The sequence below is a fragment of the Bos mutus genome, chromosome 13 (assembly GCF_027580195.1).
Source record: "Bos mutus isolate GX-2022 chromosome 13, NWIPB_WYAK_1.1, whole genome shotgun sequence".
Taxonomy (NCBI): Eukaryota; Metazoa; Chordata; class Mammalia; order Artiodactyla; family Bovidae; genus Bos; species Bos mutus.
The window spans coordinates 5,470,371-5,492,371 of record NC_091629.1 but is presented as its reverse complement, the minus strand read 5'-3'; the positions used below and the strand labels follow the sequence as shown (position 1 = coordinate 5,492,371).

At 45.3% G+C, this 22,001-nt stretch overlaps 1 protein-coding gene across 1 annotated transcript in view; it reads right to left on the bottom strand.

Annotated features, from left to right (window-relative positions):
• The window catches only part of PRKCQ (protein kinase C theta), a 155,281-nt gene extending 137,448 nt beyond the window's left edge, over window positions 1–17,833 (bottom strand). Inside the window, exon 1 of the mRNA XM_070380911.1 lies at window positions 17,603–17,833. The gene's annotated coding sequence lies outside the window, so the exon portion shown is untranslated. The remainder of the gene's footprint in view (window positions 1–17,602) is intronic.
• Between the last annotated feature and the right edge of the window lie 4,168 nt (window positions 17,834–22,001).

The following is a 22,001-nucleotide window of genomic DNA, read 5'->3' as shown; positions in this document are numbered from 1 at the left end:
GCCTTTTCATGGGATGCCCTTATGGGGTGCTGCTCCAGTATCTCCGTGAATGCACACAGCCAGGTCTGATGCCAGCTTCCTCCCTGCTTCTTCCTTCTTAATCGCGACACTGAGCTCTAGCTGACCATTCTGTTTCAGCTGCTAAGCTCGTGTCTCACGCTCTGTGTGTCTGGCCTGTTCTCTCTCTGCACGGTGGCAGTTCTGCGTCCACCCCTTTGGCTCCGTCACAGGCTTACTTTCACAGCTCTGACCTCCTCCTCATCACACCCGCCTTCTTCCTGTTTGGGGTTTTCTGGTCTTCCCTCAAGGCACCCCCCTGCTCTACCCTGTGCGGAGATCACACCAACGTCCTAGCTATGTACTGAGCACCTGCTGAGTAGGGGACGAGCCCAGGGCTGGACTGGAGAGAGAGACCCGGATCCTGGCCCTCAAGGAGCTCACAGTGTGGTCGGGGCAGAGGGGGTGTTGTTACTGCCGAAGTGGCTTCCGGTACAGGAAGCTGGGGCGCTCACTTAGGGGGGAAAGGATGTTTTAATTAGAGCAGGGGGTGGGGGCGCCTTTGCAGAGGCAGTGATGTCTGAGGGGTCGGCCGAGTGAGGATGCGAGGGGGAGAAGGGCATCTCTAGCGTGTGGTCCCCCATGGAGCTACGCTAACCAAGAGGCATGGAAGGAAAAGGTGGTGCTCAGGTCCTTGGGAGAGGGAGACTGGAGAGGTGGGCAGGGGACCTGCGAGTTGTGTCAAGGGCCTGGATCTTATTCTACAGGTGACGTGGGGCAAGGGAGAGAATGGCAATCCCATTTTTGTTTGCGTCAGACTTTTCTGCCACCAATGAGACTAGAGGTTCCGTCTCAGAAAAGAAATGTGAGGTGGTGAAATATTATCCTATCACAGCCTAAATACGTGTGTTTCCAAGGGTAGCTGCCAGAGCACCTCCCATTCCAAAGCTCTCCAGTGATGCTCCTCCCTGTCATCATAGCTGACCTGGGACTGGCTTTGACCAGGAGATCTCAGCAGAAGTGATGCTCCGTGGCTTCTTAGTTTGGCCCTTAAGAGATTTGAGCCTTTGTCTACTGCAAATATTTACTGCTAGGATCTAATCACCATGAAAAGAAGTCCAACGTGGCTGCACAGAGAGAAAGAGAAGGAGCTGGAGGGTTCCAGTCTTCTAGCCATACCTGCCAAGTGCCATCTATTGCTGCTTAGTCGCTCAGTCACATCCAACTCTTTGTGACCCTATGGACTGTAGCCCACTAGACTCCTCTGTCCATGGGATTTCCCAGGCAAGAATATTAGTATTTTCAAGAATTGCCATTCTCTACCTTGTCCCATGTCACTCAAGAATATTAGAGTGAGTTGCTATTTTTTTCTCCAGTGGATCTTCCTGAGCCAGGGAACAAACCCATGTCTCCCATATTGGCAGGCAGATTCTTTAGGAAGTCCATATAATACACTTTTTGGTTGGCCAAAAAGTTCATTTGGGTTTTTTTGTAAGATGGTATGGAGAAACCTAAACAAACTTTTTGGCCAACCCAATATGAGCAATCCCATTTCAGATCTGTGCACAACTTCAGGAGAGACCCCGTGTGAATCCATGAACAGCAGAGCCAGCCCAAATTCCTGAGCCACAGAATCACGAGCAGATCAAATGGTGTTGTTTTAAGCCACGAAGTTTTGCGGATATTTGCTACACAGCGACTGATATCCAAAGCAATATTCTAGGTCAAATAAATATAAATAGTACACTGGGGTCTTAACAAGTTCAGGACAGCAGCACCAAGCCACTCCCTGCCAACATGTGTTAAGCTGCACTTCACTTAATTACTTATCACCAACTCTAACTTCAAACCTACGTCACACTTCACTTGTTAGTGCTCAAGCTTTTAAAAAATTGGTTCTTAGAAAATGTAATCCTGTTTCCATCTTGCAAAAAACTAAGAGAATGCAGTGTGTGGATTAAAATTCCCTGGAATTCAGCCTGAACTTTTCTATTGATGGTTTTCAGACAAACACCCGAACAAACATGTGTCTCTTTTTGGACCTGCAGAATGTTTGATGGTTCTCCATATTTTGCTTTCTTAGCTGTATACTGCTAAGTGTCTTGAGACAAACCAGTACTTGAATAAATGGTGTGATCTCTCTCTGGGTCTAGATATTTAGACCCAGAGGTCTATACTATTTTTTCCACCAGAAAATATCTACCATATTTTTCCAGGAGAAAATGACTTTGTATATTTATTTTTTCACATTACTATGTTTTAAAAGATTTTTTTTAATGTGGATCATTTTTTTAGTCTTTACTGAATTTGTTACATTACCGCTTCCATTTTATGTTTGGTTTTTTTGGCCCTGAGGGATCTTAGGTCCCTGACCAGGGATGGGATCTGTACCTCCTGCATTGGAAAGTGAAGTCTTAACCATGGGATGGCCTAGGAAGTCCCCTGATTTTGTATATTTAATGAAGATATATTCTCTCTGTTTTGAGAACCTCTAGCTCCACCTTTAACCTGTTCTCAAAAGAGAAGGGCTTGCCCTTCTTCCTTTCATTTGAAATAATAAAATTCAAATATTGAATTGGCATTTCTATCTACCAATTTCACCTATGGGACACTATTAATGGATTAAGTTTGCCTTCATTAAATTTCTAAAATTATGTGCTAGCTTATGCTTAGCAATACTGGCAATTTGGGATCAAGCAAGTTGCTGAAGCTCCAGTATGTTGGTGATCTGATGTGAACAGATGACTCATTGGCAAAGTCCCTGATGCTGGGAAAGATTGAGGGCAGAAGAAGAGGGCGTCAGAGGATGAGATGGCTGGATGGCATCACCGACACAATGAACATGACCTTGGGCAAACTCTGGGAGATGGTGAGGGACAAGGACCCCTGGCGTGCTGCAGGCCATGGGGTCGCAAAGAGTGGGACACAACTGGGTGACTGAACAACAACAACAACGTTGCATTTATTTTATTTTAATAAGTAACGCAAAGCCTTTCCTACTGCTCACATGGCTTTCTTTCCAAAAGCACTTTCATCAAATACCCCAAGTGTATTATAAATAATAACAGATCTCAGGGCCCAGGAACTTAAAAAGAATCCCAGCAGTAAACTCCTTCTTTTTACTGGAACAGAGGAAGGTGAGAGTACTTTGTGCTGCACTTTTGGCAAATATTTAAGCTGCTTCTGCATCAGAACTTGGAATTATGCAAGTGATTTCTCCCTGACTTATTTCAAAGTCGTATGGACTTTAACTATCCAGGATTGCCGTGGAACCCTAGCCCATGCACCGTACTACTGAAGCCCATAAGGTAGAGCCTGTGCTCTGCAACAAGAGAAATCAATGCAATAAGCCCAAGTTCTGCAACAAAGAGTAGCCCCCACTAGCCACCAACTAGAGAAAGCCTGCACACAGCAACGAAGACCCAGTGTAGCCAAAGATAAATAAGTAAATAAATATTTTTAAAAAAGAAGTAATGCAATTCAATCATTTAAAAATACATGATAATTTACTTTTCTTCTCCAATGACTGATGCAGAAGAACAAAGAGTTTCCACTCTTAGAGTGGAGAAGATGCTATCTGGCTGCTATTCCTCATGAGCTTATCTTCCAAAAACAAAGTCCACTGAGGAAATCAAGGTGTTCTTTTTGAAGAATCAGCATTTTGAGAAGAACTGGCTGTTATCAGACTTCTTGTGCTACCATCACCACTAACACAGGAGAAGGAAAAATGCGCTGTTGCCCTTTTTTTCATAGGTAGCTTCAATTTGCAAAATTTAAAATGAGAGCAGAATGATTTCAGTGTTTGGGTGACTGCTCTCCTGTTTACTGGTGAAGAGGCACATGTTCCAACCATTGGTAACACAGTAAGTTCCCTACATACAAACCTTCAAGTTGTGAACTTTCAAAGATGTGAACATGCATTCACATGTCCAGTCATGTAAGTTAGTTCACATGTCTGGCATACTTTTCAAGGTACTGTACTGTAAGATTTAACATGTTTTCTTTTTTGTATTTGTTATCTATGTATTATTTGCATGAAAAGTATTATAAACCTATTACAGTACAGTTACTATAGAGTTGATAAAGAAGGTTGGGTGCCAGAACTGACGCTTTCGAGTTGCTGGAGAAGACTCTTGAGAGTCCCTTGGACTGCAAGGAGATCAAACCAGTCAAACCTAAAGGAAATCAACCCTGAATATTCATTGGAAGGACTAATGCTGAAGCTCCAATATTCTGGCCACCTGATGCAAAGAGCCAACTCATTAGAAAAGACCCTGATGCTGGGAAAGACTGAAGGCAGGAGAGGAAGGAGGTGACAGAGGATGAGATGGTTGGATGGCATCACTGACTCAATGGACCTGAGTTTAAGCAAGCTCCGGGAGATAGTGAAGGACAGAGGAGACTAGTGCACTGCAGTCCATGGGGTCACAGAGAGTAGGATCAGATCAGATCAGTCGCTCAGTCCTGTCCAACTCTTTGCGACCCCATGAATCGCAGCACGCCAGGCCTCCCTGTCCCTCACCAACTCCTGGAGTTCACTCAGACTCACGTCCATCCAGTCAGTGATGCCATCCAGCCATCTCATCCTCTGTCGTCCCCTTCTTCTCCTGCCCCCAATCCCTCCCAGCATCAGAGTCTTTTCCAATGAGTCAATTCTTCGCATGAGGTGGCCAAAGTACTGGAGTTTCAGCTTTAGCATCAGTCCTTCCAAAGAAATCCCAGGGCTGATCTCCTTCAGAATGGACTGGTTGGATCTCCCTGCAGTCCAAGGGACTCTCAAGAGTCTTCTCCAACACCACAGTTCAAAAGCATCAATTCTTTGGCGCTCAGCGTTCTTCACAGTCCAACTCTCCCATCCATACATGACCACAAGAAGAACCATAGCCTTGACTAGATGAACTGTAACAACTGAACAACAACAACATACAGGCAATTGTGTTATTTGGGTGCCTAGGCTAACTTTGTTGGATTTATGAACAAATTAGATTTATGAATGCACACTCAGAACAGAACTCATTCATATGTAGGGGACATAATATACTCTGTATTCTACACCCAGGCTAATGAATGAGTTAACTACAGGCTGGGAGCCATGACATGTGTTTGATACTGCACCACCCAGGTACCTGGGGGAAATCCTGGTGTGAGTGGAATGTGTGTATCTCAAAAGACACCCTCCCCAAACAGCTACAAAATATTAGGATCAGGAGGAATTCTAGAGACCCCCCCTTATCCAACTCACTCATCTTATGGTCAACACAGCCAAGCAGGTCAGAGAACAGTAGTCTCCTACCCCCAATTCTGTGATCTTTCCATCTGCCTTCACTGTTAGACAGCTCAGGAAGACTGTATGACTGTGGAAAAGCTGGACCAAGGCAGGGCAAAGTTGCTCCAAGATCCTATAGCCTCTCTCCAGTCTCTGCTACGGAAAAGGACAATCTAATCTGGATTCTTAATACCCTTGCATACCAACTCTCATGTGTCTTCATTCATTGCAAGGGACCTGGGAAGTAAGGTGGAGGGCTGGGGAGGGGAGAGAGGCAGCAGGTGCCATGGTATAGAGTCTGGCCAAACAGAAGGCAATGCACCGAAGTGTAATAATGCACTTGGCCCCATGCACCACTTCTCAGTCAGACCCCTAACATTCACCGTAAGCACATGGGCAAACGTTACACTTCTCAGAGCTCTTAGTACTAATGAGCAGGTCCTGAAAAACATGACATTTGTAATTAGACTCCTTCATGCTAGCAATGAGAGAAAAATAAAATCTGTTCTCTGATGAGGAGATGTCCTAGCTTCCACAAGTGACGATGCAGTCTGAGCTCTGTGCTGAGAGTTTAAGAAGAGAAGGAAATGGAAGACCTGATGTATGTCCTTCGTGTATGTCAATCCTAAAGGAAATCAATCCTTAATATTCATTGGAAGGACTGATGCTGAAACTGAAGCTCCAATACTTTGGACACCTGATACGAAGAGGTGACTCACTGGAAAAGACCCTGATGCTGAGAAAGACTGAGGGCAGGAAGAGAAATGGACAACAGAGGATAAGATGGTTGGATGGCATCACCAACTCGATGGACGTGAATTTGAGCAAACTCTGGGAGATAGTGAAGGACAGGGAAGCCTGGTGTGCTACAGTCTATGGGGTTGCAAAGAGTCGAACACAACTTAGCAACTGAACAACAACAAGGTCACTGACCAAGCTTTCTCAGGAGATAATAACTGAATTACAGTATCATTATTGGGACTTCCCTCGCAGTCCAGTGGCTAAGACTCCCTGCTCCCGATTCAGGGGATCCCTGAATCTAATTCAGTTCAATCCCTGGTCAGGGAACTAAATCCCACCTACCTCAACTATGAGTCTAAATGCTGCAACTAAAGATTCCGCATGCCACAACTAATACCCAGCATAGCTAAATATATAAAAATTAGATAAAATATTTTTACTGAGCTCTGTTTATGAGCCAGATAGAATCACAAATCCCCAGAGACACAAGAAAGCAGAATAGGGAGAGGACACACATCACAAGCTACATAGAAAAGATGTAACAGGAAAGGACTCTCTCTTGGGTAATTGCCAAATGGACCCTGGTGGAGAAGAGGCTCCATAAACAAGGTGAGGAATCCACCCGGGTACCACCTGATCTTCTCACTTCCCAGAGGAAAGCAGAATGCTTTGGGTGGAGACTCCATTGAGCTCTGGAGGGCAGGGATGCTGAGCTTCATACAGTTAAAAGCATCTCCCTTGTTTGGCAGCCAAAGATGAGCATAACTCCTCGGTTGCCCTGGTGTGACGGCCCACCCCCTCCCCCAGGATGGAACCGTCCCAGTGGAACGCACAGAGCATTTCCCCCAAAACATGATGGCATACATGCAGAAGTGTACTGTAAAAATTGCCTCTAAAATCCCACTGAGGTGACATGGGCTTTTGAGGTATAAGCCCAAACCCTAAGCTCCCGTCTTAACATTGTTTTAGCCATGGCTTACTAGCTGTTGGGAACCCATGCACATGCTCATTTTATTACTGCTGGGATTTAATTTTAATCTTCTTTAAAAGAGTATGGGTTTTTCTCCTCTGGTTTCATATTTTTGGTTATTCCACCTTTCAGTAAGTCCCCTAAAGCAAGGGCCCCCAACCTCTGGGCCACAGACCTCTGTCAGATCAGCGGCATTAGATTAGAAATATAGGACACAAAAAATGTAATGCTCTCAAATCATCCTGAAACCATCCACCTGACTTCCTGGTCCATGGAAAAACTGTCTTCCACAAAACCGATCACTGGTGCCAAAATGGTTGGGGACCATTGCCCTACAGAATTTATCACTCTTCAGTTCAGTTCAGTTGCTCAGTCGTGTCTGACTCTTTGCGACCCCATGAACTGCAGCACAGCAGGCCTCCCTGTCCATCACCAACTCCCGGAGTTTACCCAGACTCATGTCCATCGAGTCGGTGATGCCATCTCCTCCTCTGTCGTCCCCTTCTCCTCCCGCCTTCAATCTTTCCCAGCATCAGGGTCTTTTCAAATGAGTCAGTTCTTCACATGAGATGGCCAAAATACTGGAGTTTCAGCTTCAGCATCAGTCCTTCCAATGAACACCCAGGACTGATCTCCTTTATGACTCTTAGATGATCATATTTTGCAAAGCAGAAGTAGAGCCACAGATGCAGGGAAGAAATGTAGGATGCCAAGGCAGGCGTAGGGGTGGGATGAACTGAGAGACTGGGGCTGACGTACATCATTGTTGTTCAGTTGCTGAGCTGTGTCAGACTCTTCGACATGTATACACACGACTATGTATGAAATAGATAACTACTGAGAATCTACTGCACGGCGCAGGGAACTCTCCTCAACTTGGTGACCTAAATGGGAAGGAAACCCCAAAAGAGGGGATATATATATATATGTGCAGCTGAATCACTTTGCTGTACAGCAGAAACACAACATTGTAAAGCATCTATACTCCAATAAAAATATTTTTTAAAATGAATTTATTACTCTCTACTTTTAAGACTATAATAATTCTAATTAAGAATGCTCTCAATTGTTTAATCTTTGGCAGGCCTTTATCATCCTAACTCTTGAATTTCATCCTTCATTTTCGATCTTTTTTATCTTTTTATCTTTCTTAATGAAGTTTAAGATCATGATGGTTTTGTTCTGAAAGATCCTAAAAACATCATTTTGTTAAATTTTAATCTCTTTTATCCTTTGATATTTTCTTTTTACTAAAATAATTTTGAGCTCTCTGTATATCTGCATTCAATGCCTCATCCATTTGCTAGTAGGGGGAAATTTTGGAATATCTCAGTTTTACTTTTTGTTTCCTTATCATTCTTAACTCAGTCTCTTTTCCTTTCATTACTGGCATTTCTCAGCAAGGTGAGAAACTGGGAGGGTGATAGGGGGAGAAAAGCCCACCACAGGGATGGGGAAACAGAGTTTCTCCCTTGTAAGAGGTTGTCTTTAAGCATGTAAAATGTTTTCTATCACCTTCAACTCTGAACTTCTAGTACAAAGTATCTAGGTAATTCTAGAAACCCACAGGCAAAACCTGCTGAGTTGATGATCCCACTTGTGCAGACATTTTTATTTTCTGCACCAAATGATTTTCTGCTCCAAAATCATTGCAGATGGTGACTGCAGCCACGAAATTAAAAGATGCTTGCTCCTTGCAAGGAAAGCTGTGACAAACCTAGACAGCATATTAAAAAGCAGAGACATCACTGCTGACAAGGTCCGAATAGTCAAAGCTATGGTTTTTCCAGTAGTCATGTAAGGACGTGAGAGTTGGACCATAAAGAAGGCTGAGTACCAAAGAATTGATGCTTTCAAACTGTGGTGTTAGAGAAGACTCTTGAGAGTCCCTTAGACAGCAAGAGATCAAACCAGCCAATCCTAAAAGAAAGCAACCCTGAATATTCATTGGAGATGAGGGCAGCAGAAAATGAGATGGTTAGACAGCATCACTGACTCAGTGGACATGAGTATGAGCAAACTCCAGGAGACACTGAAGGACAGGGAAGCCTGGTGTGCTACAGTCCATGGGGTCGCAAAGAGTCAGACACAACTTAGCAACTGAACAACATTCATGTTACAGAGTCCAGGTTTCATTCCAAATAACACTGGGTAGCCACTGCAGAGTTTAAAGCAAGGAGTGACAAGCTCAGATCTGGGTTCTACAAGGATCCTCCCAGCTGCACAGTGGAGAATAACCCACAGTAACAGAGACCAGGGAGGAGGTTCTGGCAGTGATCCAGAAGAGAAATGGTGGTGACCTGAGTCAGGGCAGGAAAAGGTGGATGGAATAAAAAGATATGTAGGGGTGTGCATCTACCAGAACTTGGCTTGGGGTGAAATGAGGAGGTGAGGAGTCAAGGAAAACATCTAGATTTCTGCTCGTGCAAGAACAGGTGAAACAGCGCCAGAGACAGAAAAGAACGGGAAAGAGGTTATCTTGTGGGAAGAGAAAGGGGAAGACCATGCAAGCAGTCTGAGGCATGTGGTATTAGACACACCCATTTAACAGACACAAAAGGACTCTGGAGAGGTCACAGTTAGGGAGTGGTCAGCAAGGGGATGGCTGTTCAGGTCAGTGAGCATGAGGTTACCCACAGAGTGAGAATCCAGAGGAACATCAACCTTCCACGGGAAAGGAGGGAGAGCAGGAGCTTGCAAAGCCGAAGAGGGGAAGGAAGGAGAATGGGAAGCAGGGGTGGGATGAAGGTGTTGCTCCGAGAATGCAGAGGTGCTCAGTACACCATCTGCTGCAGAGAAGTCAAGGAAGAAAGGAGTGGAATTGAGCAAGAGTCAGCAAAAGGGAGGGCTTCCCTGATGGCTCAGTGGTAAAGAATCTGCCTTTTAATCTCTGGTCCAGGAAGATCCCCTGGAGGAGGAAATGGCAACCCACTCCAGTATTCTTGCCTAGAAAAACCCATGGACAGGGGAGCCTGATGGGCTACAGTCCGTGGGACTGCAAAGAGTCAGACATGACTTAGTGGCTGAACAACAAAAAAAGTAAAAGGGAGCATGAATGTGTTAGATCCCCAGAGGCAACAGGGCCAGATATCTGTGGCCACAACAGGGAGTGAGGACAGAGCAGCGGGGGCGGGGGACAATCTGAGGAGGCTGGCTGTGAAGAGGAGGAAGGAGGCCATGGCTGGAGGAAGGTGAAGAAGGATGGCCTTCTTCTTCCGAGAAGGAAGGGGCTTCAGCATGCTTGTGCAGTGAGGTGGGACCAGGCGGGGGGCTGGAGGGGGGGCCATAAGGAAAATACAGATGCAGAACGAGATAATCAAGAGAATGAGATTCCTCCTCCTTCCATGGAGGAGGAAGAAACGGAATCCAGAGCATCAGTGGACGATGAACCTTAGAAGGTGAGGCTTCTGTTTTTTTTTTATCATAAAAGACAGGAAGGGAGGGTAGATCCAGAGCTGGGCATGGAGCCGTCATCACAGGGTTAGGTTGTTTCCATCAGGGAAACTCCGATTTTCTCAGCGAAGCAGGCTGAGGGGATGGTGGCGGCAGGAGACGGTCTGAAATGGTTGCTGTACTCTACAGGGGCAGGGAGCTGACTGGGCAAAGTCTGAGGGAGGGCCTGGCTGATGCTGCAAATCACAGAGCCCTGATGCCACGAATTTGCAGTTACATGATTCTGTCCAGTAGAAGTGCAGCAGCCTCCGGCTCCGGGAGAAGGAGATGGGACTCTGCTGTGGACCTGGGAACCCCAGTTTTGGAAAGAAAAGAACATCACCTCATGTGGCTCCACCCAAGCTGCTGCTCCCAGCCTGAGCAGGGGGGTGGGGGAAGCTTCAAGGGGAGGGCGGAGGGGCTGTTTTCATCTTTGTTGACTTCAGGCCCCACAATCTCTGGTCTGTTGAATCAATACTATTTTTTTCTAAGTGATTTTTTTTTTTCCTTAAGAAGCTGACAGGGCACATCCCAAAGTCCGTATTCCTCTTAACAAAAGTGGAATCTGATTATAAGACTCTCCCCTTGAGATGACATCTTCCCCAAACAGCCAACTGATGAACAAACTTTGGGAATATAACCCACAGAGGCAGAAAAAGGAGCTTAAATTGGGGAGCCGAGAGATCAGAGTTCACAGCTAGTCATTTGTTGTGATGAAGATTCTTGACCTCAACCCACCTCAGCATCTCTATAAACTGTGGATGAGCCACTCAATGGGCAGGACTTGAGGAGAAAATGTCTCACATACCCAGAAACCCAGCATGATGCCCATTCAACCAATATCACTTTCCTCTGCCTCCCTCCAGGCCAGAGCGTGTATGACTCTACAACCTAAAGAAACATTACAGAAAACTAAAGGTCATGGGTCTAGGATGATCATAAGACACATGTCCCAAACTCCATGATCCCAAATTTCATGAATTATTTACTCTTGCTATGTGAAACGCATGCTAGTCTTTTCTGTTCCATTTCACGTTTAAAGATTTGCTTGTTGCAACACAATGCAAATCTCACAATCCAATAATGATTGTGCTTTGCAGTTTAAAAAACACTAGATGAGAGGCCCAACTCTATATCACTGCAAACAGTACATTAACAGACCACAGAATGGAAAAAGTTGAAAACTACCGCTCTAAAAACGCTACCACACAGCTGACATGAATTTCTCCCCAAACTGCAAGAAAGACATGTCAGCTGACTTTCATGAAAGACTCGGCCTCTTGCTCACCTGGGCTGTGAAGAGTCATCTGACCATGAATTCTCAGCGCCTGGCTTCCTTTGGAAACTCACCCAAATCTTGGCAACAAGACTCTACCGGCTAGATGCTTATTTTAGCATATGCCCAGTGTGAACAATGCAGAGGGCTGGAGACGGGTAACAGGGTAGGCTAGCCAAGGGTGATTAAGGGTCCACTCTTCGTACTTTGAACTAAAGAGCGGTTGATGTGGTAGTGATCAACACACTTTGAGAGGGAAGTGTCAGGGCTCACCCCATTCTCCTCCCTCACTGCTCTGCTCAAACCAGACAGGGTTTGTCCTTCGCCTTACTAGAATGTCATGCTCACAGGCCATCCTAAAATGCAATCCCACCTTCCAAAACATCCTCGCCCACACAGCAGGTCTCAGCTGAGCTGCCACTTTCTCCGGATGCCTTCCCAGACAGCCCAGATCTAGTGTGCCCTTGGCACCATGTGTGTGCCCAGTACAGCATGTACACACTCATTCTGCACTGGGGGTTCACTGGGGGCTCCTTGGGCCCCAGTCCTGCTGTAGGTGCTGGGAAAAGGGCTACAGGGAAATGCCAGCCTTTTTGGAGTCTACTGGCGAAGAGGAAACAAATGAGTCTACAGCATAGTTGTGCATGGTAATATTATAAACTGACATAACATGATGAAGTCATCACACTCAGAACTTCCCCTTTACCTGCCTGCATCTCGCCCGTGCTTACACAGCAGCGTGTGGCTCTGAGGCTCCCAACAAAAACTTGGTGGATGAAAGCACAACCATCAACTTTCTGATTTTCTCCACTGTCCTGGGAATCTGTCTTGTTTTGGTCACATACAAGAACATAACCTTTAGGTCTGCAAAGGGTCTGTTCTGCACATTTAGCATCATTACAATGAATGCCACGCTTACTGATTCTCAACAACTGCTCATTGCTAAACCACAAGGTACTTCGTGTAAGTAGGGGCAGCCCTCTCTAGAGGGCAGAAACCCTTCTGCCCGTGGGTTCCCCAGTCCTGCAGGAGATGCTGGAGTCGTTAAGTCCTCCAATTATTCTGCACTAAAAAAGGGGACATATTAACTTCATTTCCTAATTTTGTGGCTGTTCTCTGCTTCTGGGGGAGAATGTTCCTATTTGTAAGAAATATGCATGAAAGAACTGATAAGGTGATAGGGTATCGAGTCAGCAACTTATTTAGACATCATCAGTAGGGTTAAAAGGATAAAAGGATTTTCCCCTTTGTACTGTAGTTACAGCTTTTCTGTAAGTCTGGGATGTTTCAAGGTTAAAAGAAATAAAGAGAGAGGAAAAAAATAAAAAGGGACGTAAGCACAGGATGAGATAGGGAAAAAAATAATGAATTCAGAAGCAGCATCAACCCATGAACCCCTGAGGTCGGGCACGAAATGGTTTGGTAAAATGTTAATTGGTTATCATCTCATACCCATTAGGATGGCAACACTCAACAAACAGAAAGTAACAAGCATGGGCGCAGACGGGAGACACTGAAACCCTCCCGCACTGTTGGTGGTAATGCAACATGGTGCAGTCGCCATGGAAAAGAGCGTGGTGGCTCCTCAAAAAACTAAACACAGAATTACCATCTAAGCCAGCAATTCCACTTCTGGGTATACAGCCACAAGTACTTAAAGCAGAGATCTGAAGAGATATTTTTACACTCATATTCACAGCAGCCTTATTCATAAGCCAAAATGTGGAAGCAACCCAAACAACCATAAACAGGTGACTGGATAGACAAAATGTGGTCGATACATTGTGGGAGATACTGTTGTTGCTCAGCTGCTCAATCGTGTCCAACTCTTTGTGACCCAGGCTTCCCTGTCCTTCACCATCTCCTGGAGTTTGCTCAAACTCATGTCCATTGAACCAATGGTAGATAAAATGGAATATTATTCAGCCTTTAAGAAGAAAGGAAATTCTGACACAGGCTACAACACAGATGAATCTAAAGGACATTAAGCTTAGTCAAACAAGCAACTCACAAAAAGATAAATCCTGTATGATTCCATTTATACAAGGGAACTAGAGTAGCCAAATTCAGAGATAGAAGGTAGAACGGAGGTTTCAAGGGCTGAAGGAAGGGGGAATGGGGAGTTAATGTTTAATGGGTAGATAGTTTCCGTTTTGCAAGATGAAAAGAGCTCTGCAGATGGATGGTGGTGACGGCTGCATGACAGTGTGATGTACTCAGTGCCACTGACCTGTTTAAAATTTAAAAATGATTAAGATGGCAGATTTTGTCAGGTGTATTTTTATCACAATTTACAAAATTTAATTGGCAGGTTATCCAGCTCTGTGGTTTTTGGCAAGGCTTGGCAATCACACAGGCCTGATTCTAACAGTTATCAGCTGTTAAGAGCTGGGCAAGTGACTCAACCTCCCTCAGCCTCCATTTCCCCAACTGCAAAATGCGAATGCTAACAAGGATAATGACAATGATGGTGATATCAAATTTATAAAAACTTTGCAAAGATTAAATGAGACTAATATTTACCAAATACAAGTAAAATTATGTGCCATATAATATCTGGCACATAAATTATAAATACTAATACATCAATAAATCATGTCTTACTGCTTTTGTTAGCTCTGATTACCATGAATAGGATTAGCTTAATTCAAAGTTATAATTTTTAAAAAAGTTATATAAATGAGCTTATTGACAAAACGGAAACAGACTCATAGATTTCAAAAACAAACTTACGGTTACCAAAGGGGAAATGCTGGGGGTAGGGTGGCGGGATACATTAGGAGCTGGGGATTGACATACACATCAGTTGAAATCAACAAGGATCTACTGTATAACACAGGGAACTAGACTCAATACTCTGTATTACCTGTATGAGAAAAGAATCTGAAAAAGGATAGACACATGTACAACTGAATCATTTTGCTATACACCTGAAACTAACACGACACTGTGAATCAACAATACACCAATAAAAAAAATTTTTTTAACCAAACAAAGAAAAAAATCAAAAGATAACATCGGCCTATAGAGTATGTACTGCCAGAGTGAGTGGCTTTGAATATCTGCTGATTTAATCCCAGAGCAGAAATCTATGATTCCAGGCTTTGGCTGTGCTATTCTTAATTTCAGAAACTTCTGGTTCTCATTTGGTCTCAAGGATATCCTCAGATGACAGAGCAATGTGAATAATCGTGTACAAATGGTTGACAGGTTAAAATAATGAAAGAGGTTTCCATTATTGCAAGGAAACACCTCGTAATTAATCTTTTTGCCTCAACATCATGTTTTTCTATGATTTGCTCCTGATTTCTGCCTTGACAGCTAGAATAGGAATTAAGAAGCAAAGCTGGATGCATGACTGCTTGAAAATGAGAAACTTAAACTTCCAAACTAATAGACACAAACAGAAAGAATGAGTTTAACATTATGTATGTTGTCACAAGACTAATTCCCTTGCTTATAATTACAATCTGATTTGGGGCAATAAATTTATATAAATATGAACTCACATGATACATCTGTGTTCTCTGGTCCTTTTTATCATATAATCTTTTTTTTATTTTAATGAAATGATCTGTGAAAATTACTTGAGAAAAATGATAAAAGATTGAACCCTATAAAAAGGATGTCATCTGAAATCAAAAATATCCTTATTAAAGGTTATATTAGATGACTACATCAACAATACTTTTAGAGGCAAGCAACACAATCAGTAACTCCAAAGCAAATGCATTCAGAACAGGTAGTACTAATTCCAATTCCTATTTTAAAAGGAAGGCAAATGTCCTGTCATCAAATTCCACATTGTAAGGAGATTTTGTGGAGCTTTACTCCTGAATGTCAGTTACAGATTTGTACTATAAGGCCACACTCTTGGAAAAAATCCTGGACCCAGTCCACATGGAATTTCAGACTCACTACACCAGACTCACTACACAGAAGAATTGCCTCTTTTCCATAGAAGAGAGGGAATATGTTACAACTGCAAGAGGGACCTTTATAGAAATAGAGAGGAATGGGCTATTCCAGGGAGCCCCCCCAACCCCCCGCAGGACCTGCTACAAACAAGAGAAAGCTCATTTCAGTGTTGAAAGGCACCTTTGAGATCTGAAGAAGGACCAAGGTGTGACTGAACAATATCTCTGCATAAATGGAAGGCCAGGGGCACCTCAACAAAAGAAAGTTCTAGTCACTGGCCTATGTATCTTTCAAACAGACAATAGGGAATTTCTGCAGAAGGGAGAAGGATCTGGGAGGACAAAGAAGCTTGCCCGTGAGCCACATGCCATCCCAAGCCACCGCTGCACAAGACGGTGGCGGAAGTGAACACGACAAGGAGGAGGGTGGTGACGAGAGTCCTCCCTGGAAGTTTACATTTTAAAAGCTTACAAGAAAAATCACAGAGGGCCGAAACAAAGGCTGGCCATGGGGACAGGGCGCTCTTGAAATCAGAGAAAAGTTTATGAGAGGGGGGGAAAAAAACCCCAAACAAACCAACTTAATTTAGACTTAATTGCTAACTTGGAAGAGTTCCACAGCTGAGGCTTTGAAGGTTTTTAAGAAGCTCTTCCTATGCCGCATCTTTAAATATATGTACGTTCAATCAACATGAGAAAGACTAAGAAGAGTCTGCCGCAGACACCTGCTTCAAACAATAGTGCTAATCTCCGAGGGGTTCTAAACAGCCGCGCACCAACTTCAGAAGTAATTTGCAACCAAATTAGTAAATGTCATCCTCCTTCCCAAGAGACACAGCATTTTTTAAAAAAGATTAAAGCACTGGCGGTGAGACTGCCATTTTACAAGAGTTAAAAGATAAGTTCGGGGGGGAAATGAAGATGGTGATTCACAGGATTGGGGTGTGGGGTGGGAGTGGAGCACCACCATTTTACTAACAGGGCTTGTCTATCAAATTTCTCCACCAGGAAAGGACGGTGGTGATCACAGCTTCTAGAGAATAACGTTAAGGGGAGCAACAACCAGACCTATGTTCAGAAAGGGACCTGCACGTTCTCCATACCCGGGGATGGACCATTCCACGGACAAGGAGAGAGGCGCCTTCTCATTCTCCCCGTGTCACCAGCCCCCTCCTGGTCAGCTCGGTCCACCACTGAATCATCTTTTATCAGCACCACTCTGAGCAGGACAAGCCCAGGGACAAAGCTTTCTCCTTGCAGAAACCCCAGCGTCTCCCAGGTGAGCCTGCCTCGGAGCTTGTCTTCATCCAGGCGCGCCCGCCCGCAGGGAGCGCCGAGTTGTTAGCGTGAAAGGTCCATTTCACACTGATAACCCGAGCTCTTGAGAACCGAATAAAATAAAGGCACTAACTCTAGTTTCTTAACGTGTGGCCCCCAAAGCTGAAAAAACACTCTCACCCCAAGATTACAGGATTGAGCACCAGTTTTTTGTTTTGTTTTCTGACATCTATCAAAACTGGCCTCCTCCTGCCCCAGGCCCCTGGAAAGAAACTTGGCTTAGTTTAGAAGTGAATGTTGGCAGCCCCGTCTGCTTCTCGAGCAAACGCCAAGAAAACTTTATTTCCCTCCGTGGACAGGCTGCCACCGCATCACACACCTCTCCTTCCCAGGGCGTGCGGGAAACAGTAAACTCTCCGCCACCGTCTTCCTTCCCTCCCTCCCGCCCCGCAGTTTAGGTGAGAGAAAAGCCCAGAAGGAAGCGGAGGCGCCCCAGCCCCTGGCCCCGACGGCCTCTACCCAACCAAGGTCCGCGCCTCGCGGGCGTCCCGCGCGCCACAAACCGCGGAAACGAGACCCAAAGTTTGCAGCGCTTGTCGCCCTTTCCGAGTTCACTGTCCTGCCGGCTGCCCCGTCCTGGACCGGCTCGGAGCCCGAGCTGGGTGGCCGCCCCCCTCCCCGCGCCCTGCCCTCCTGATCGGTCGGCGACCCGCGCGGGGACCTACCTGCCGGTGGCGGCGGCCAGAGCGCGCGGCTGGGCGGCGGCGCGGGCACGGGCGGCGCGGGCCAGGGGCGCTCGTCACCCCGAGGCCCCGCCGCCGAGCCGGCTGCCCGGACGCCCGCCCCGGAGCCGCGGCCCGCGCACCGCCCGCCGCGCGCCGCTCTCCTCCGGGGCCCGCCCCGCGCTGCGCCCAGCGCTTCCGCTCGCAGCGGCTCGGGCCTCGAGACCTGGTCCCATCCCCGCGCCGGGGATGCTGAGCTGCGCGCGGGCAGAGGCACCCGAGACCACGTGACTCTCCGTCTAACCCAACCGAAAAGCGAAACGAGCCTTCCCACGGGAAGGATCAAGGTCATCAGATTAAAAAAAAAAAAAAAAATTCAGCTGTTTGCCAGCCTTTCCACTAGAAAGGGCTGGTGTGCCCTGTTCTTTTAAACTGCCCCACCCGAGAAAGATTTGGTGCTGGATAACCCGACCTCTGACTTTGTTTCTGCACCGTTTTGGGGGTTTTTTGGTATCATTTCCTAAGTTGCATTGCTTTAAACTTGACAGCCCTTGAAGCTGCAGTGTAACCTCTTACCGGTGTCTCGTCATTGGAGGATTTTCACGCCTGGCTGGTGGTCCTGATGGTCCTGCTGAGGATAAGTGGGGTGCTTTTGTTCTGTGCTCTAGAGAATAACTTTTTCATTCAGGATAGACTACTGGTTACCAGCACTGCAGGCCTGTTCCCTCTGACTTATTACGCAAAATGATTAAAATGTACTTGGTTAAAGTGCTTGTTGCTCTAATATACTAAACCCAGATTAGCTTAAGAAATAGAACAATAGTCCATTTCTTCTTCTTCTTTTTTTTTGTTTTTGTTTTTTGTTTTTGTTTTTGAGAGGGAGATTTAAAAGGTATGGAAGAGCCTCAGCTTGGATCAGCTGGCTTCTGATCACGGAAGTATAGACTGTCAGCTGAAAAAGACCTCAGACCACAGCTAGTTCCAAACTTTTAAAGATGAAGAAAACCTGAGGCCCAGAAGGATCTGGTAACTTAGTTCCCATTGCTGCCTTTTGGCAGGCTGGGGCTAGGAAGTCAGATATGCTGGCTTGTTCTCCTAATCTGTATGAACTCTGCAGAGCAAACACACACACCCTTTAAAGATAAAAATACATTCCCCGAGGAGTAGGCCCTCTCCTGCATTTATCAGTATCTAACAGCACTGAACAGACCCTCAGGCCAGGATCATCCAACAGAGAGGCTGCCACCCCTGGAAGGTCATAGTCAAGAGGTGTGATGGTAGGAGAACCTCAGCTGTGTTGACATCACCAGAGCCTGGCACACAGTAGGTGCTCATTGTATATTTGCTATTGAGATTTAGTAGGAAAATGTATCTATGGCTGAGAACGAGGTGACAAGAACCAGAAAGAGGCCCGGCTTCTCTCTGCAGACTGCCAAAGAGAAACCTCCTGGTTCAAGACACCTGCCCCCTGGTTCTCTCCCAGCCATTCTTCAACACAGCTTGTTACACAGAAGAGAGATGGCAGGCCACCAGAGGCTTTGGGGCCTAGGAGACAGCAAACCCACCCATTCCTCACAGCTGGAGTTTTCATTGACCATTTGAGAAACGGGTTAAGTATTAGGTTGGCCAGAAAGTTCCATAATATGGTATAGAAAAACCCCAACGAGCTTCCTGGTCAACCCAATACAAGTAGGCACTCGAGGGAAAGTCTTATGTCCTCTAAATTTAGTCAATAGTCAGTGACTTTAAGAAGTTTCACATCGGACTTGTCTAGTGGTCCAGTGGTTAAGAATCTGCCAGCCAATGCAGGGGACACAGGTTTGATCCTTGGTCCAGGAAGATGCCACATGCTGTAGGGCAGCTAAGCCCTAGCACCACAGCTGTTGAGCCTGTGCTCGAGAGACCACTCACCGCAACTCCTGAGCCCATGCACTGCAGCTGCTGAAGCCAGTGCTCCCTAGAGCCTGTGCTCCACGACAAGAGAAGCCACTGCGGTAAGAAGCCCCCGCCCGATCATGGCAACTAGAGCCAAAATAAACAATGTTTCAAATAATAATGATGATAATCATCACCATATGCTATCTATCTGTCACTGTGATGAGCACTTTTTTTTTCATTATTTTTGTGATGAGCACTTTTGATGCACTATTCACATAATCCTCGTAAAAAATCTTAGGATGTAGATATTAAATCCTCACTGTCATCATCGTTATCTCTATGTTAGGGAAGAGAATAATGCAGCTTAGAAGGATTAGGCAGCTTGCCTGTGACCACATGGTTAATAAAATACTGTAACCAGGATTGCAACTCAGGCCAGTTGGAAGCAGCCCCTTAGGCACTGTTGAATACCGCCTCTATTCCTTGACCATACCCTCCACTTTCCCCTTCGCTCTGTTTGGGACAATTGGTCCCTGGAGATGCGTGCTATATAAGCATATAATCCTACCATTAGAAACCCATTCATCTGAAGACTGTATCTTTTAAAACAATATTCATCATGTGTCTAGAAAGAGTTTTGTTTTTGTTTTGTCTTGAATATCAACTAAAAAGAAAAACATCTCTCTTTGTTCTCATTCCATGTAGGTTCTAGAGATACCTGTAGACCTTTCTGACCCCAGGAGCCTAGAGCTGGCCTCTCCTTCCCAAGGCTACAAGGCATTTCTGTTTTGTATCAGACTCTGTCTCATCGTTTTGTAGATGGCTGCTGCTCAGAAGTTCTCCACACCTTTATTTCCTGGAAGAGGAAATTGCGTTTCCTGGGGGGGCCTACACGTGGGTGGTGAGGTTCCACTCGTTACCTTAAACACACTCAAGCTTTCTGTTGGTTCTGTGCTGCTTTCCCCACTTCAGCTTCCGCTCTCAACTTTCTTGGAATCATACTGAGAATAAATTGAGCGGCAGCTGCTTCCATTCCTTTTAGCTGGGAAAGAGGGGGACTCCTGCTCTGGATTCAGAGCTAAGGAATGAATGACTTAGCTCTTGAGTCTTATCTCTGGAGACACTGCATTCCATCTTCCTTCAACTTGGGATTTGTGAAAGGGAGCCTGAGACATCTCTTAGTGTTTAATTTGGACCTGGTGGGTGATTATCTCCAGAAGAGACCAGCTTTGGTATTCTGTGAAGTTGACCATCCATAAAAAGAAAATGTTCTCGGGCTTCCCTGGTAAAGAATCAGCCTGCCAGTGCAGGAGAAACAGGTTTGATCCCTGGTCTGGGAATATCCCAGCATGCCATGGAGCAACTAAGCCTATGCACCACAAGTACTGAGCCTGTGCTCCACAAGAGAAGCCACCACAATGAAAAGCCTGCACACCACAACTAGAGAGGAGCCCCTGTTTGCCGCAGCTAGAGGAAAGCCCACACAGCAACAGAGACCCAGCATAGCCAAGAATAATACATAGATGAGTAAATTTTGAAAAGAGAAAGCATTCTTATTATGAACCTTAATTTGGAGAAAGATAGTATTAGGGAAAAGAAGGATATGACCCCGAAATTTGAACAAAGGATAATTTCACAAGGACCCTTCTGCCTCTGCAGAAAGTCACCACTTGGAGGAAACCAGTTTGGACAGTTTCTTGAGGAGTTTGTCAAGTGATCCACCTGAATCCCCAGAAGAATCAGCATGGAGCTGGAAGACAATGATCTACCCTAATGGAAGATTTGATAAACATATTGAGTCTAGGGTAAATTTGTTCAGAAAATGTCAAAGTTATTCTAGGAGCTATGGATAAAAGTGTGCCATGGTAATGATAAGTCATTTCAGTTGTGTCCAACCCTTTGTGACCCTGTGGACTGTAGCCTGCCAGGCTCCTCTGTCCATGGGGATTCTCCAGGCAAGAATACTGGAGTGGGTTGCCATGCCCTCCTCCAGGAGATCTTCCTGATCCAGGGATCAAACCCACATCTCTTATGTCTCCAGCATTGGCAATCGGATTCTGTACCACTAGCGCTCCCTGGGAAGCTCCATGGGTAAAAGAGGTATATGCAAAAACACCTATTTTATTGTACAGCACAGGGAATATACCATTATTTTATAGTAATTCTAAATGAACTATAATCTATAAAAATTTTGAGTCACTATGTTGGACACCTGAAAAAGAGCCAACTCATTGGAAAAGACCTTGATGCTGGGAAAGACTGAGGGCAGGAGGACGTGGGATCAACAGAGGATGAGATCATTGGATGGTATCACCAACTCCATGGACATGAGTTTGAGCAAACTCTGGGAGATAGTGAAGGACAAGGAAGCCTGACGTGCTGCAGTCCACGGGATCACAAAGAGTCAGACATGACTTAGCAACTGAACAATAACACCTGAAAATAATATTATAAATCAACTATACCTCAATAAAAATAACACTACTACTAATAGTGTAGTAGTAGTAGTTTTTTAAGTTGTTTT